This window comes from Brassica napus, chromosome A1 (genome assembly GCF_020379485.1).
Source record: "Brassica napus cultivar Da-Ae chromosome A1, Da-Ae, whole genome shotgun sequence".
Lineage (NCBI taxonomy): Eukaryota > Viridiplantae > Streptophyta > Magnoliopsida > Brassicales > Brassicaceae > Brassica > Brassica napus.
This window is the reverse complement of record NC_063434.1, coordinates 15,807,699-15,825,705: the sequence shown is the minus strand read 5'-3', so window position 1 is coordinate 15,825,705 and position 18,007 is coordinate 15,807,699. Positions and strand designations below refer to the sequence as shown.

The following is an 18,007-nucleotide window of genomic DNA, read 5'->3' as shown; positions in this document are numbered from 1 at the left end:
GTCTCTCTCCCTCTCAACGGGTTTAATTTTTCAGCTAGTTGTGTGCTAGGTCATTTTAAACACATGATTAAACACACCACCGCATCTGGTCAACTGTTGAATTAATATTTTCAACACACCATTGCACTTCAGTGGGTATATCATGTCGTATCTGTGAACACACTTAGTCACTGGTTTGCCAAATTATGCAAATGCATAATTTTCTGAATTTCCAGCCCTCTTTGATTCGTAGGGGACTAAAGTGTAACAACAACTGTGTACACCATGTAATCTCTTTAGGAATTTCTCAAATTCCTCCCCCTAACGCTAGAAATTCATCCTCCGGCAAATCATGCCGTAAACATATCACTAGTTACTGGTTCAAGATACCTTATATACGGCTTGTTCTAACTCTTTCAGAGTTTTATATATTCCCGAGAGTATCTTTAACTCTCCAGGGACTACTAAACATCAAGATGCAACTCAAGTTATATGTTTTTTTTTGTCCTGCCAGACATTTCAATATATTGCATCTATTTTAAATTTTCTCCAGTGACCTCGGAACAAGCCGTTTTTTCATATCTCAAGGTCATCTTTCATTTCATTCTCTGGAGAACTATACCTTGGACTTTTGGTCCAAAAATCTCTCGTTATTCTAACGAGCTTTATATCGAATTGATGGCCAATCAATTCACTCTACCCTCATAGATAGAGGTAGATTCATAATCTTAATTTTTATAGCGCTTTTTCATTTATTTATTGTCGACAATCTATTTTCTCTTTGGTTCCATTTTTTTTTATCCGTACTGATATGGTTAATCGAGATCACTTTATCTCATCAATGATTTACCCAGGTACATGACTGTTATATTAACCATATCAACGGTCTCATCATGAGATTCATCCTCTATTTATATTTTTGCTCCTTTTCGAGGACTCTTTGGAACCAAAGTGGTCTATCACGTCTCTAGCGTGCCATAGACTCATATATCGTCCGTTTAGGACACTATTTTCTTATTGGAGTATTTTCACCTGGAATATGAATATCATTATTTCATCAAAATGTCTGGCAGGCATTTTGGAAATGGATTATCCTACTTTTCATTGTAATCCATTTCACATATCTCATTCCATCAGCTTATCATATGCTTCTAGCAAACTTGCGAGCATATTTCTAAGTATCCATATACTTTATCCCTCTAGATTGTATATGTCTTTATTACATGCACAACTGCATGTTTACACCCGATCATGGTGATCATCTTACTTGAATTTACTTTATAAAGTTCTTTTTCAAGTGCGAACATAATTTTTCAATGTTCCACTCACTAGGATTCTTTAATTCTCCTCCTCGAGATGATGACACTCCATGTCTAAAATCTCGTACTGAATCCCACTCTAGAACCAATAACATATTCAGTTTTCCCATTTTGGGATGAATTATGTTTCAAATCCTTTAGAGTGAGATCTTAATTTGGGGTCTGCTTAAAGAAATCACATATAGTGAACTTGTTTGATGATTCATCACCCATGATGGTTTCCTTTATTTTCTTGACATGCTATATGTGAAAAACTTTTGGTTTTTCAACATTTCACAATAATGTCGATAACATTATTGGAGATGGCTATATATCAGTAAACTCCAGGTTTACCACTCATTTATAATTTTTCCATCTTTTTCTTATACATGTCTTATCATAAGTTCCTCTAGAGCCAATAGTAATTTTTATATTACTAGATACTATACTTATTTATTTTGAGAGAAAAGAAATATTTGTTACCTTTAGTAGTCATGTACGATAATTCAATATCTGCCAGGTTTATCTATCTCCAAAGCGGGATACGGATGTTAGGTTTTCGGGAACCAATGTCTTTTAGATTTCTGGTGATTTGAGGGTGCTGGACTCTCCGGTGGTGGCAAAATCTCTGAGATTTCTCTTGGCGGAGCTTGGCTGGTATTGGACTCCCCGTGCAGAGAGATGAAGAAAGATGAATCTGTTAGATGAAGTGAGATAGAGAGAATAACGTACAGAGTAGAGTAAGGTAGATGAGAAGGAAACACATTGATTCTTAGCCATTGTTTATGTAATCCAATGGCCAAAAATAGTGATCCATGATTTCAAGAATCAACCAATAAGAAAGCAACACGAAGATAATGGTTTTTGGCCTTTAGATCATAATTAATCAATGGCCCATGAAAAACACCACATTTTTTTTATCTATAGTTTTTTTAGAAATTGTTTGAACTTAAAAATTAGATAACATATTTAACATTTGAAATATAAACTTGTGGATTTGAATTTTGTGGTTATATAATTAAAGAAAAACTGGTTTGGTAGTTTTGTGTTTGTGTTAAAACAAATAGAATTTAAATTTGAAGGTACCTAAGTGTATATAGGGTTTGTTTAGGGATAAAGAGTAGAACGTTTGTGTTAAAATTCTGTGAGTATACATACAATACATGTATTTTGGTGTTAACGTGTATGTTTTTTGGATTAAAATTTTAAGACCATTAGATATAAAGTTTAGGAGTTGAAAAAAAAAAGATATAAAGTTTAGGATTTTAGATTTAAATATTATGTATGATTATAGGGGTTAGATTTAACGTATAGGGTTTGGTGTTTAATCTGAAAAGATTTAAATTTATAATTTTATATTTAAAAATTGGAGTTTTAAGTTTTAAAATATGATAAAGATTGTTAGTGTGTTATAGTTTAAAGTTTGTGTTTAGAGTTTAGGGTTTAAAAACTTATTTGGGGGTTAGGGATTCAAAAATTCAACCATAATGTTATTAATTATGTGCTATTAAACATACCCTGTCATAGCGTTTTCAAATATATCTTTCTATCATAGCGTTTCCAAATATACAAACGCTATCTAAAAAGTAAGGAGTATGTCAACCATAGCGGAAACGCAAAAAAAAACACTATCCTCGAATGCTATCAAAACCCTTATTTCTTGTAATGGTCAGAGGATTAACCACCAGAAGTCAAGCATCTATTTTGATAAAAAAAAATATTACACTGGAAAGAAGACTTCAAATAAAGGCTAAGCTAGGAATAGATCAAGAGAGAGGAGAAGGGATTTATCTAGGTTTACCTGAAGCTTTTGGAGGCTCTAAAATCTTAATTCTCAGCTATTTAAAAGACAGGATGAGTGAAAGAGTACACGGCTGGCAGACCAGATTCCTATCACCAGCAGGCAAGGAGGTTTTGTTGAAGTCAGTGGTCCTAGCTTTCCCAACTTACACCATATCCTGCTTCCTCCCTCCCCAAAATGATCTTTCCTCCCTCCCCAAAATGATCTGTAAGAAAATAATGTCGATAATGTTTGAGTTCTGGTGGAGTACAAAGAGAGAGACCAGCGGCATCTACTGGAAAATTTGGGACCAGTTAAGAAAAAACAAAGGAAAGGGTGGGCTGGGTTTCAGAGTATTCACTACTAGCAAGAGTTCTCAAGAGCAGGTACTATGCAAAATCGAACCCCTTACCTGCAAATTTTGGTTCTTGCCCCTCTTATTTCTGGAGAAGCATACACTCGGCACAAGGATTAATGAAACAAGGCGCAAGAGTTCTGATAGGCAACAGAGAGGATAGATACAAAGGTGTGGCAAGATCATTGGATTGAGCAGAAACCAGCAAGACAAGCGAAAGTGGTAAGATGGGACAGAGAGGCCACAAGGCAAAGAGTTCCTCAGAACCTGAGAGTTTGCGATTTATTGTGTAACCAAGGAAGAGATTGGAACCTCACATCGCTTGCAAAGATCTTCCCTCAGGAGGAGGAGTGGAGACAAATAGTATGGATCAGAACCTGTGGAAGTCGAAGAAGAGACGTCTATATCTAGGATTACAACAAGACAGGCTACTACATAGTGAAATGTAGATATTGGGTCCAAACCAATGTAATAGGCAAGCAACAATCACCTATGGAAGAGCAATCCAGCATGGATCCTCTCTTTCAGTTAGCATAGGACTCTGATACCAGCACGAAGATTCATCACTTTTGTGGCGATATATAAGTAACACCATTCCAGTTGCGGGGAATATGGCGAGAAGACACATCTCCAAAGAAGCTGGTTGCCTAAGGTGTGGCTACGACACAAAATCAGTGAATTATGTGCTATTTCAATGTCCTTTTGCTAGACTAGTGTGGGCTCTATCTCCAATCCATGCTCCTCCTGATGGTTTATTTATGAATTCCTTATACTCAAATGTGTATCATGTGCTTAATATATGGAAATAGTCCCCTAACGATGATATACATGCTAGTTCCTTGGTTGTTATGGAGATTATCGAAAAACAAGAATGAATTAATGTTCAAAGGAAAGGATTATGAGGCAATGAGTGTCATAAGGAAAGCCCATGAGGATGCAGAGGAATGGCAGAAGAGGAGACATGATGAATTAGAAGAGGTAAAACATACATAGGTTAAAGCTCCCACAAATACTAACCAGCGATGTTCATGGACTCCACCACCTGCAAATTGGCTAAAATTCAATAGCGACGGAGCGTGGAAAAAGAACAAAGAAAACAGTGGTCTTGGGTGGCTGCGTAGAGATGAAACATGACATGTATTGTGGGCAGAGGCAAGATCAGTGACAAGAGCGGCATCCTCCATTATAACAAAAGCTGAGGCGTTTAAATGGGCTGCATAATCGCTGGCTACTTTTGGATACAAAGGTATAATATTTGAGTCTGTCTCTCTTACCTTAGTCAGGATATTAAACGGACTGAAGAAGTATGACCAATTTTACAGCCTACTATAGAGGAAATTCGTCACTCTTTGTCACAGACTGAGAGCTATGAAGTGAGATATTATCCAACAGGAGGAAATAAGGCAGCTGACAGAATAGCAAAGGAAACTTTCACTTTTTTGTCCAATGTTCTCAAGTTGTATTATGTTGTGCCATTTTGGTTAGAATATCAGGTTGGGCATGGTAAAATAATGGTGGAAAATCATATTTAGTGAATGAAAGTAGTTGTTGTGTTGATGTCAAAAAAAAAGAAAAAAGTTGTTAAGTTTTTTTTAAAAATGAAAAAAAAAGTTAAAAGTGGAAGCAAAAGTTTAAAAAAAAAGGAAAATTGGTCTGAATAGCCATGAAATATAATGTAATTAAGTATCTAACTAAAAAAACGACACCCTCAATTATTACTACAATATATACTATATTACCCCTCCTTCCCGGTTAATACGTGCACAAACTTCTTCTTCTTCACTTACTTATCATCATCACTTCTTCGAAACACTATCATTTTTTTGTAAAAAAAGTATCAATCATTTTGGGTCTTTATCTATCACGATAGCAATTATCATCATTGCTCTTATTTATTAACAAATTTTCTTTAAAAAACTACCATTTCCTTGATATCAATCACCACTTCTTCCGTCATAACCCCACCACTCGTCGGTTGTATATCTTTTTTGAATAATATGTATTATGCTATTTCTTTGTTACTATTCTATTTTAGTAGTGTTTCATATTATGTATTATGTGCATATTTTGATATTTTGGTTATGGTTTATATTTCTTTTTAGGGTTTAAGGATTAGTGTTTTGGGTTTAGTTTATGGAAGGTTTAGATTGACGTTGGGGTAAACATTACCTATTCTCTACAATTATAGACATTTCAAAATTTTAATAATATGTACTATGTTATTTTTTTTGTTACTATTCTATTTTGATAATGTTTCATATTGTGTACTATGTGCATATTTTGATATTTGGGTTATGGTTTATATTTCTGTTAAGATTTAGTGATTATTGTTTTGAATTTAGTTTATAGAAGGTTTGGGTTGGCATTGGGGTAAACATTACCTCATTCCCTGCAATGATAGACATTTCAAAATTTGAAAAATATGTACTACGCTATTCATTTGTTACTATTCTATTTTGATAATGTTTTATATTATGTACAATTTACATATTTTGATATTTGAGTTATGGTTTATATTTTTTTTAGGGTTTACTGATCACTGTTTTGGGTTTAGTTTTGTTAATTTTAGACAAACATAGTATATTAATATATTTAATCATTTTATAATTTCACTAATATGAACTATATCATTTAGCATGTTATACTCTATTTATGTACTACCGGTATAATTACTATCATCGTGGATGCTATAACCACCACAAATCTAACAACACTTTTTATTTAATTTTTATGTAAATGACATATGTCTTTGATGTGCTATTATATAGAGGAAGGAGATAACTCGGAAGAAAATAGAACAAATGCTATAAAATTTAATTATTTTTATATATAAAGAAGACTTTGAATCACTCCCAGTGGGTCCATCTCGGATGCCACGTCATCAATTACTGTATTCTGGAAGTGACACCTGTCCACCTTAAATGAAACGATGCGCTTCATTAAGTTTTTGTACGGGATTTTTTATTTTTGGCAAAGGTGGCCTTTGTTTCGTCCGTTAGGGCCCTGCGAATAAGACCAGAAAGTGCTAACCTGTTGTGATTTATTTGGTGAAGTATATGTATTATTGCAAAAGAAAAACAAATAATGGAAAAGAGAAAGAGAGATGTGACGTGAGAGTGAGAGAGATATAGATAATTTAGAGTGTTGTGTTTCTTGTAGTCAACGAGAGAGAGACTATAAGAGTTTTTCATTCTATGATAATTATTTAAAAGGAACTGGTACAACATATTTAAAGGGGAAGTCAGTCAGTTTATTTTGACCGACATAAGGAGAAAATGGACAAGTGTCCTAGTGATAATGCAAGAGACATAAGGTGGTGAAGACAAGTGTCCAGGCAAGATGACTAATCATTTTTTATAACACTCCCCCTTGATTATTCATCTTGTATTACGTAGTGCGTCGTTAAAAATCTAATCATAGAAAAACTCATTGGGACAAAAACCATAACAAGGAAAAAAGAGTACACTGCCGTAATCTCCCCCTGATAATAGTAGACATAACTTTCTCGTCACAGGTCACGCAAATGCCGCATTCCGATACCGTAGACGTTTTTTCGGAATATCGTAGTAGGAAGAGCTTTTGTAAACAAATCAGCTGGATTGTCGCATGACCGTATATATTTGATATCCACTTCTTTATTTTTCTCGAGCTCCCTTATGTACGAGAAAAATCTTGGAGGGATGTGCTTTGTTCTATCGCTTTTGATGTAGCCTTCTATGAGTTGAGCAACACAAGCCGAGTTATCTTCAAATATTTTCGTCGGCTTTTTCTCGTTGACTATTCTGTTTGATTCTTGTATGTGGTGACTCATTAACCGAAGTCACACAAATTCTCGACATGCTTCGTGAAGCGCAATAGTGTTTGCATGATTCGAAGATGTCGCAACCAGATTTTGTTTCTGGGACCGCCAAGAGATTGCGGTTCCACCAGTTGTAAAATTATATCCGGTTTGTGCTCGACTTTATAAATAGCATGTATCTGCAAAACCATACCAAACTCGGGGTTTCTAGGTTAAACTAATTCTGAATCAATACGTACCTTGGAGAGAACTGACATGTTCTCGATGCCATTTTAATTTCCATAAATAGGAAATGAGATGTATCTTGCAAAGACATTAGTGTCTAAACGTATATTTAATCAAATACAACTCGCAAGATATATAAGCTCACATATGCTTTATTACCATTAGTATCTCCAAAGTACTTATTTATATAAGATCTTACCAGGATCTTTTAATATCTCTTTCAACATCGAGAGATCTATTTACCATTGAAGTACTCAAAGGAGTCGCTTTATTCATACCAAAGTGTTTTAATAACCTTTTCATATGGATTGATTGATGCACAATTATTCTTTCTCGGACATGCTCTATCTGGAGCCCAAGACAAAACTTTGTCTTGCCGAGATCTTTCATTTCGAACTCTTCTTTCATATGAGTTTGAGCATCATCAACCTCCTTTTGAGTTCCAATTATGTTCAGGTCATCTACATATACATCAATGATCACAAAGCCAGATGACAATTTCTTTATAGAAATGCATGGACATATCGCATTATTAACATATCTCTTTTTCAAGATATATTCACTTAAGCGATTGTACCACATGCGTCCGGATTGCTATAATCCGTAAAATGATCGCTGTAACTTGACCGAACAAATCTCTCTGGACTTTTATTTCAATGCCCCTGACATTTTCAATCCCTCAGGGAGTTTCATATATATATATTGTTATCCAACGATCCATACAAATATGCAGTCACAACGTCGATGAGATGCATCTCAAGATTTTTAGACGCCGTTAGGCTCATCAAAAATCTAAATATAATTGCATCCATTACCGGGAAATACGTTTCGTCAAAATCAATTCCCAGTCTATGAGAAAATCTTTGGACAACTAATCAGGTTTTATATCGTGTTACTTTTTTCACGAATACCCACTTATATCCAACAAGATTTATATTTTCAGACGTTATGACTATAGGTCCAAAGACATTCTTTTTATTTAGGGAGAATAATTCAATTTGAATGGCCTTCTGCCACTCCTCCCAATCATGTCTTTTTAACAAATGGACCTTGGATCGGGATCATCACTTTTATGATCGGTCTTTTTGGACACAGAAAAGGAGAACATTCCATCAACATCTTTTATCTTATAACTTTTTATCAAGGGTGTAGTTGATGGAAATCTCATACTTTTCTGTTCCCTTTTAGTCATCTGGATCATCTTTATTTGGTTCATGTTGAACTTTTTCATCTATGCCTTCTTTCAGACATTTTTCAGTATCAGGTTCTTTTGGAACCTTTCTGCTTTGCTCAACAAATTTCTTTTTCTTTCGGAGATTTTTATCTTTAGAACCCGCTAGTCTCCCCCTCTATAACTGAACCCTAGGTTCATTCATTTTGTTACCATCAGTTTGTTCTTTAGGAACATCAACTCTGGATGGAACATTTTCAGTGGGTATATCATGTCGTATCTGTGAACACACTTAGTCACTTGTTTGCCAAATTATGCAAATGCATAATTTTCTGAATTTCCAGCCCTCTTTGATTCGTAGGGGACCAAAGTGTAACAACAACTGTGTACACCATGTAATCTCTTTAGGAATTTCTCAAATTCCTCCCCCTAACGCTGGAAATTCATCCTCCGGCAAATCGTGCCGTAAACATATCACTAGTTACTGGTTCAAGATACCTTACATACGGCTTGTTCTAACTCTTTCAGAGTTTTACATATTCCCGAGAGTATCTTTAACTCTCCAGGGACTACTAAACATCAAGATGCAACTCAAGTTATATGTTTTTTTTTTGTCCTGCCAGACATTTCAATATATTGCATCTATTTTAAATTTTCTCCAGTGACCTCGGAACAAGCCGTTTTTTCATATCTCAAGGTCATCTTTCATTTCATTCTCTGGAGAACTATACCTTGGACTTTTGGTCCAAAAATCTCTCGTTATTCTAACGAGCTTTATATCGAATTGATGGCCAATCAATTCACTCTACCCTCATAGATAGAGGTAGATTCATAATCTTTATTTTTATAGCGCTTTTTCATTTATTTATTGTCGACAATCTATTTTCTCTTTGGTTCCATTTTTTTTATCCGTACTGATATGGTTAATCGAGATCACTTTATCTCATCAATGATTTACCCAGGTACCTGACTGTTATATTAACCATATCAACGGTCTCATCATGAGATTCATCCTCTATTTATATTTTTGCTCCTTTTCGAGGACTCTTTGGAACCAAAGTGGTCTATCACGTCTCTAGCGTGCCATAGACTCAGATATCGTCCGTTTAGGACACTATTTTCTTATTGGAGTATTTTCACCTGGAATATGAGATATCATTATTTCATCAAAATGTCTGGCAGGCATTTTGGAAATGGATTATCCTACTTTTCATTGTAATCCATTTCACATATCTCATTCCATCAGCTTATCATATGCTTCTAGCAAACTTGCGAGCATATTTCTAAGTATCCATATACTTTATCCCTCTAGATTGTATATGTCTTTATTACATGCACAACTGCATGTTTACACCCGATCATGGTGATCATCTTACTTGAATTTACTTTATAAAGTTCTTTTTCAAGTGCGAACATAATTTTTCAATGTTCCACTCACTAGGATTCTTTAATTCTCCTCCTCGAGATGCTGACACTCCATGTCTAAAATCTCGTACTGAATCCCACTCTAGAACCAATAACATATTCAGTTTTCCCATTTTGGGATGAATTATGTTTCAAATCCTTTAGAGTGAGATCTTAATTTGGGGTCTGCTTAAAGAAATCACATGTAGTGAACTTGTTTGATGATTCATCACCCATGATGGTTTCCTTTATATTAACGGAATCTTCTTCTTCGTCCACTTCCACGACCACGATAGGGGGTTTCAACCGCATCTACACCCTCGTCCTTTTCTAGTAGGACCGACTTGATGGTTTAGTATCATGATTTCATTTTTTTTTCAGTTTTCAAGGAGGATTTACATCAACTCCAACTATTTATTGAATCCTTTCTTTCAAGGATTTAATTATTCAAAGATCTTCTAGATCTTTTCTCATGATACACCTCATCTTATAAACCATCATTAAAGTGGTGTAAATTATCAGGGCTTTATCTTTTTCTCATCCAATATAGATTATATCGATGATTTTTCAAAGCTCATTCTCTCAGGTGCATCTTTGCACCCACTGTCCAAGCCTTATAATTATTTCTCGTAATATCAAGGGCATTTATTTTGAGCTTTGTCAAAATTCACTTGATAACATTATTCATAGAATAATATTATAGTAAAGACAAGAATTTAAATGCATAAATTAAAAGCATAAAATAAATGCAGAAATTAAATTGCAGAAATTTAAATTGCAGAAATTTAAGTAGCATAAATAAAATCGGGAGGCTCAGCCTACCACATGATCCGAGGAGTCATAGACTACCATATTGATCATTTTTCAAAGTCCGAGGAGACATAGTCTACCATTTTGACTTTTACTTATTTCAAGGTCCGAGGAGACTTAGTCTACCATTTTGACTTTTACTTATTTCAAGGTCCGAGGAGACTTAGTCTACCATTTTTGACCTTTTCTTTTTATTTATGGAGGCAAAGCCTTCCACGTAAATTTTTTTTTTCAATTCACGGAGGCAAAGCCTACCACGTGTTTCTCTTATCGTGAAGGCATAGCCTACCATAACGATCAGTCGGGAAAGACAACGCCTATCATCCTGGAAAATAAACGGAGAAGGCCTAGCCTCTCACTCCGGAATAATAATAAAATTTAAATAAATTAAGTTTATTGAAACACATAAATTTAAACATTACCTCGGCTGGTTTAAGAACTTTTGGATTGATAAACTTCAGTTGGTCAGAGCCTCGTGCTGATAACGTGTTGTTATTTATTTGGTGAAGTATATTTATGATTGCAAAAGAAAAACAAATAATGGAAAAGAGAAAGAGAGATGTGACGTGAGAGTGAGAGAGATATAGATAATTTAGAGTGTTGTGTTTTTTGTAGTCAACGAGAGAGAGAAACTATAAGACTTTTTCATTCTATGATAATTATTTAAAAGGAACTGGTACAACATATTTATAGGGGAAGTCAGTCAGTTTAGTTTGACCGACATAAGAAGAAAATGGACAAGTGTCCTAGTGATAATGCAAGAGACATAAGGTGGTGAAGACAAGTGTCCAGGCAAGATGACTAATCATTTTTTTTATAACATAACCCTAATTGTCTCCTTTGTTCATCTGAGTTTGAGTTTGGCAGCGGCGATAATGACGATCAATCGTTCTCTATCATCCTGTAAAGGACTGCGACTTTAGTGACATTAATACAGACGTCCGTCGGGGAAATCTCTGCTATAAATAGGTTAGTATTCCTCTTCTGGAGATCTTGCTCTCTTAATCTCTCTGCTACTCATCTCTCTCAATGGCCATCTCTAGGGTGTTTTTCTGATTTGAAGACCGGGAAGTGTTCATCGGTTGTGGAGGCTTGGCACTATAGGGTTCTTTCTCCGGGTTGCGATCAGAGTAAGCTGTTCTTCCTCCTCAATAATTTCTGATCTCTCGGGAGGCTCCTCGATTTCAAGAGAAGTAATCTGCAAAGTCGTTCGTTAGGGCTACGACTTTATATTCATCTCGATTGCCCATATAAACATTTCTAAGAATGAATCATGTAAGGATTACTCTTGCTCTGCGTTTTGTATCTTTATATATATATATTTCCTGTAATGGCATCACTACAAGTTCTAGCTTTGATTTTGTTTCATGAGTCAATTTATATGGATTGCGAAGGGAAACACAAAGATTTAATATGTTGGTTATTGATTGTTTAAATTAGTTATACAAACAGGTGTTCTCTTCCTTCTCCTGTGCGCAGAACAAGAAAGACCTTGGAATCTCACAGTAACTCATCTTTCTCTCTTCTTCAGTTTGAGAGATAGGCTAAGTGGATAAATTAAGCTGTAAACTAAAACATTGAATCAGAATGCACCAAAAATATTTACTTTTATCTTTGTTGTTCTTGATCTTTTTAGAAACTTTTACTTTCAGATACACTTAAGAGGATATTCTAGAAACGTATACCATGTGAAGGAGAAGATTATGTAAATTGCAATTTTGTTAACTCTTTGAAAGAGGTCAGTGAAACCTTTATTTTTGTTAATACTAATGCATACTGTACCATTATATTTCACATTGTCGAACAGGGAAAGATTTTGTTACCTTGCACAAGTGCTGATTTTTCTTTACAAGTGTGTGGCTTTCTTCCACAGTTTAATTATATCTTGGGACAATACCGTTTACATCTCTATCAGTCACCATTATCACGATTCTCTTAAGTTAAGTTACGAGGGTTATAAAATTCCATAAGCTGTGTTAGGCGTATAACTGATAATGATGGCGAATGATATTGTGAGTATGACAAAAACACACAGCCAAATATGACAAAAACTTTGTACTTATTCTCTTTCTTAATTTTCCAAATGAGCTATATATTTTATGGGTTTGTTTGTTGTTCTAAATAGTTGCATCTTTTTCGTAACAATTTTGGTGTAGAAGATTAACATTTATAATATTTAAAACTTCAACTTTGACTCTTTTATCATATTTGATCGAGGGTTTTTAAAAGTCAAGTCATGAGATCTCCATGAGAAAAAAAATACTGATACGAGCTTATTCCCAAGATGTTTATGAGTAGAACATTTAGTTGAGTTTAATAGAATAAATTTTGTGGCTTGGCCAAAAATTATGTTTCAATATGGATGTAAATGTAAATGCTTCAGAAATGGGTTAAAAATCTTAATGATAATTTTAGTCTAAATTAAGATAACACCCAAGAGTCCAAGACTTTCTATGAAATATATAAAGATGTTAAATAGAGTATATACTTTCTTTCAATATTTCTTCATTTTTAGTCTTAGAAGAATCCAAAAAAATTCAAAATAAAGATGTACAAATTTCCACGTTGAACCTGTAGTTTTCATAGCCATAAATTGATAAGTTTATATAGGAACACATACAAATCCTTTATTAATTTTTTTACTGAAATCATATATTTTACACCATGCGTGTTCCAGCACTTGCTTATTTTAAGTTTATATAAGAACACATACAAATCACATAGATAATAGTCACAGAATGTTAATCTTCATGCATATATTTTATATGCACCTGATTTTTAAATAAACTCTCTCTTAAAAAAAATAAAAAAGATCAATTCTTCAGTTCCTCAAGTCCATCAATATATTTGCTTGAATTGATCATGTTCCCGACGACACAAAAACATGAAAGGTAGTGAATAAATTGTTATATATTTTCATCTTAATTTCTATGTTTCTTCTTCTTAGGTTCTCATCACCACCTGTAAATTATTTTAGATCAAAGTTAATGTTATGTTTTTGGTATGGCATGCGAGTTTTCTGGATTGAGTCCATCAGCAGCAGATCCCAAGGGTTTAACAAGATTGAGTGCAGTTGGCGGTAAGATGAAATGGTTAGATATGTAGGTTTAACGACAACAGATGAGGGGAAGAAAATCAAAACTGATGAGAGGCAAGAACTGAGAGATAATCTTGGGAAAGAAGAGTAAAATATTAGCTTTGAAACAGTGGACAAAGCGTTGAGAAGAAAAAAAATTAAAGGCTGACATGGAAACAAAGAAAACAATGAAGGAAGATCTTTATACAAATATGAACAAAAAAAATTCAAATTGTTTGAGTTAATCATGCATGTACGATACGATCTTCAAACGAGTAGTTTCATTACACAAGTTGTTTTGTCTTTTGTTATTGTTGTTTCAGAATGGATGTTGTATGCTGCCAGAGACATGTAACATGGATGATGAATGCGTTAATGCGACGTTTTGGTATAGAAGACAAGACAAGGGACCACTATGAACTGTGGAGGAACGATTGGAGCATGTTGTGTGGCATCTCGGTGTCTTCTTGATAGCATCTCCATTCTGTTTCTCATCTCTCACCTGTTGATCTTCTTGGCCAACTCTTGAGCACAATCTCTTCCTTTTGCATTCATTTTAGTACTCAAGCAGATGTTTGTAATGAAGTATAACAATTGGGTTGATCTTATCTAACGTTGAGAAGATGGAGATGGTGCCAGTGAAGAAGTGTTTAGGAGGAAAAATGTGAGGTGCAAAAAATGTATTGCCTTCTAATGAGGAAACACCATGAATAAAAACAATGATATAGAGATTTTTGAGGGCTTTTGTTTTTGTATATCTATGCATTGTGTGATATAGAATTTCCCTGTGTATGTGTCCTAAGATTTGATGACTGAGTATCTGGTATAATTAAACGGAATACGTTAAATCCATACAAATATATCTTAGTCCATATTATTTTTTGAGTTTTTTCTTTTCAATACAATTGTTTGTTGTAATGTATCAAGATGTCAATCTATTGGATCTTTAATACAATATAAAATATTATAATTTTTTTGTTTTATTTTATGAAATCAGTCATTGTAAGAAATTATGTAATGTATGGCAACTAAGTTTCCCATTGATTTAAATTATTTTATCTTGATGAAACCACATATATTCAAGAGTAATTGCACTAGATAGCCATAGAAATAAAATATACTAGATTTTGACTCGTACGTCCGTGCGGGTGTATTTTCTTTTAAAATATGATGCTATTTGCTTTTTATGTCACTATTTAAGGTTGGGCAAAAAACTCGAATTCGAAGAATCGAACTGATCCCAATCCGAATAAGTAGTACTAAATCCGAACCGGAATTGATTAAATATCTGAATTATTCAAAATTTTGGTATTTGAAGAACTGAAAGATAATCCGATCCAAACTGAAGTATTTTGGGTATCCAAAATAGATTTATATACTTATATATATTAATTATTTTTTGATTTAATATATATAAAGACATCCAAAATATATATGATACTTTTAAGTTTGCATAAAAATGCTTGAAAATATATACAAATAATCAAACGTAAATATCTTAAATAGTTAAAAAATACTCAAAACTCCAAAAATACGTAAATAATTATTAATTCTCTATCCAAATATTTAAACCAAACCTATTTAAATTGGTTATCCAATTTCGAACCAAATCCTTAAAGATCTGAACTGGACATGAAATCCTAAAAAGACCTGAAAACGAACCCGAACGCCCACCCCTAATCACTATTGTATATATATATATATATATATCCTATATGTGTCATCATAGGTTACAATATATGTGTTATCATATAATTAATCGTATTTTATATGTACCATCAAATAAGTTTTCTTATAATTAATAACATTTTATACGTACAATCATATAAATAATCACATATATTATATTTTTAAATTTAATGTGAAATATAAAAACCATAATTTAAGTTGGTATTTGAAATTGAGCTTTGTATTGTATTTTTATTATATATATTGAAAACATTTTTATAATAGTTATTGGAAAATATGTTAGCAAAAATCAAATTTTGAATATATGTATATTTTTGAATGAATTTTTGATATAAATTAATTTTAAATTATTATTTTGATTTGAATATATATATCAAGTAACATAGACCTGTTATTTTTTAATATAATGTAATAGACTTTCAAAATTTTAGTAGCATAAGCCCATTTTTTTTTCTTAGCTTACTGCTATCTATGTTTCCAAACAGTATTATTTTTTTAACTACTATCCATATTGCCAAACAATCTCAATGTGTACTTCAACTTTAATAATATAGATTAGCTAAGTGGAGAGGGTACTGTTAACATTTCTAATTCACGGTAATAACCCTACTAGCTAGAGTGTATTATGTCATCTAGTTGTTATATACATCACATCTCGCTTTCCTATTGTTTCTCCCTCTCTATCTTTCTCTCCATCTCTCTCTACATCCTGATTTTTTTTCTTTAATTCACTTTCATTTTTATCAGATTCTAAATACTATTAATAAAAATTTTAAAAACTTTTGACTTCTTAGTATGAACACGTGCATTCACTATTAAAACAATAATTAATAAAGATTTGTTAAGTATATTCCATTTATGAAAAATTAATAAAAAATAATATTAATTGTCAAAAAAATATTAACATTGTTAACACCGTTAACTAAACCGTAAACCTTAAACCTTAGAGTTCACTCTTTAAAGTAGGATTTAGGGTTCACCCTCTAGGGTTTAGAGTTTGCAACTTAGGGTTTAAGATTTTGCTAACAATTGTTGACTGAATTAACAATGTCAATGTTTTTTCCTTTCTTCGGTAATTAACTTTATGATTAATTTTTTTTTTATAAACAAAATGACTTGATAAATTTTTATTGACTATTATTTTAGTGATGTATGCACTCGTTTATCTCGGGGTAAACATGTGTGTTCATTATTAAAATAATAATCAATAAAAAATTCCTTAGTCATAGACATTTCATAATTTTACAAATGTGTACTATGATATTTATTTTGTTTCATTCTATTTGGGTTTATGATTTATATTTGGATTTAAAGTTTAGTGATTAGGATTTATGGTTTGGTATTTAGAAGGCAGAAGTGAAATTAGGATCAACATTAAATTTTGATATTTGAGTTTAAAATTTATTTTTGGGTTTAGGGTTTAATTTTTAGCCTAAGGTTTAGTGATTATAGTTTATGGTTTAGTATTTAGAGAGTGAGAGTAAAGTTAGGGTCAGTTTAGATTTTAATATTTGGGTTTATGATTTAATTTTTGGTTTAAGATTTAGTAATTAGAGTTTATTGATTAGTATCGAGAGAGTGAAAGTAAAACTAGAATTAGCTTTAAATTTTAATATTGAACCGTTACATACAACACACTCTCGTGCTAATGTTTGATATTTAGTAAAAATTATATTTTCGGACACTCTTCTGACACATAACTACTTCCCTATAATACCTTTCTAATTCTACTATTGGATGCCTACCTATAATAAACAATGGACCTATCTACCCTACGTGCAAATCGATTTGGACAATAAGGTAACTTCACTTTGCTTCAGCTATCCGGTTACCTAAATAACATTTTGTTTGCATGGATTCCTAATTATCTTTGTATTTGTGGTTTTCCAGCCAATTTGGCCTATATTCAAATATGTAATGGATTTGATTTTAATATTTATATAATTAAATTCACAAATTTATCTATAATTAAACTTAACGGTTTGAAGTCTACTTAAATTTTCTTGAAATAAATTTAGTATTATTTATTTATATTTTATATTTTTTATTATGTCAAATTGAATATAAAAATAATATTATATATATTATTACATTTTATGAATTAGTTTATTAATTTTGTAGTCTCTAAAAATTGAGAATAATGAAGGATACTATCATTTTAATTCAAACCCTTATTAAAAATAACAATATGATCTCAAAATTCGTTTCATTATTTATTTATCTATAATATCATTTTCTATAATGATTTAAATGCTTCATAAATTTATATAAAATCATATGAAATAGTTTTTATAATAACTTTCTACCCGACGGACCCTAGTATCAAATAATTTTGTCTCACTAATAAGCCCTTAGAAAATGATAAACCGAATTGGTAAAAGAAAAAAAAAACAACGGGTCAGGGCCCAATAACCCGATTAC

The 18,007-nt window shown here is 32.7% G+C and overlaps 1 long non-coding RNA gene across 3 annotated transcripts; it reads left to right on the top strand.

Moving 5' to 3' along the window:
* Nucleotides 1-449: 449 nt before the first annotated feature.
* Nucleotides 450-12,643, top strand: LOC106428553. 3 transcript variants are annotated; one of them, XR_001285641.3, is made up of 3 exons: nt 455-11,790; nt 11,865-12,326; nt 12,474-12,643. It is a non-coding gene; the product is annotated as an uncharacterized LOC106428553 (long non-coding RNA). The 3 variants fall into 3 exon arrangements; XR_007314700.1 differs by having other exon boundaries at nt 7,971-11,790; nt 11,865-12,096; nt 12,262-12,643; XR_007314699.1 differs by having other exon boundaries at nt 450-11,790; nt 11,865-12,643.
* Nucleotides 12,644-18,007: the final 5,364 nt, after the last annotated feature.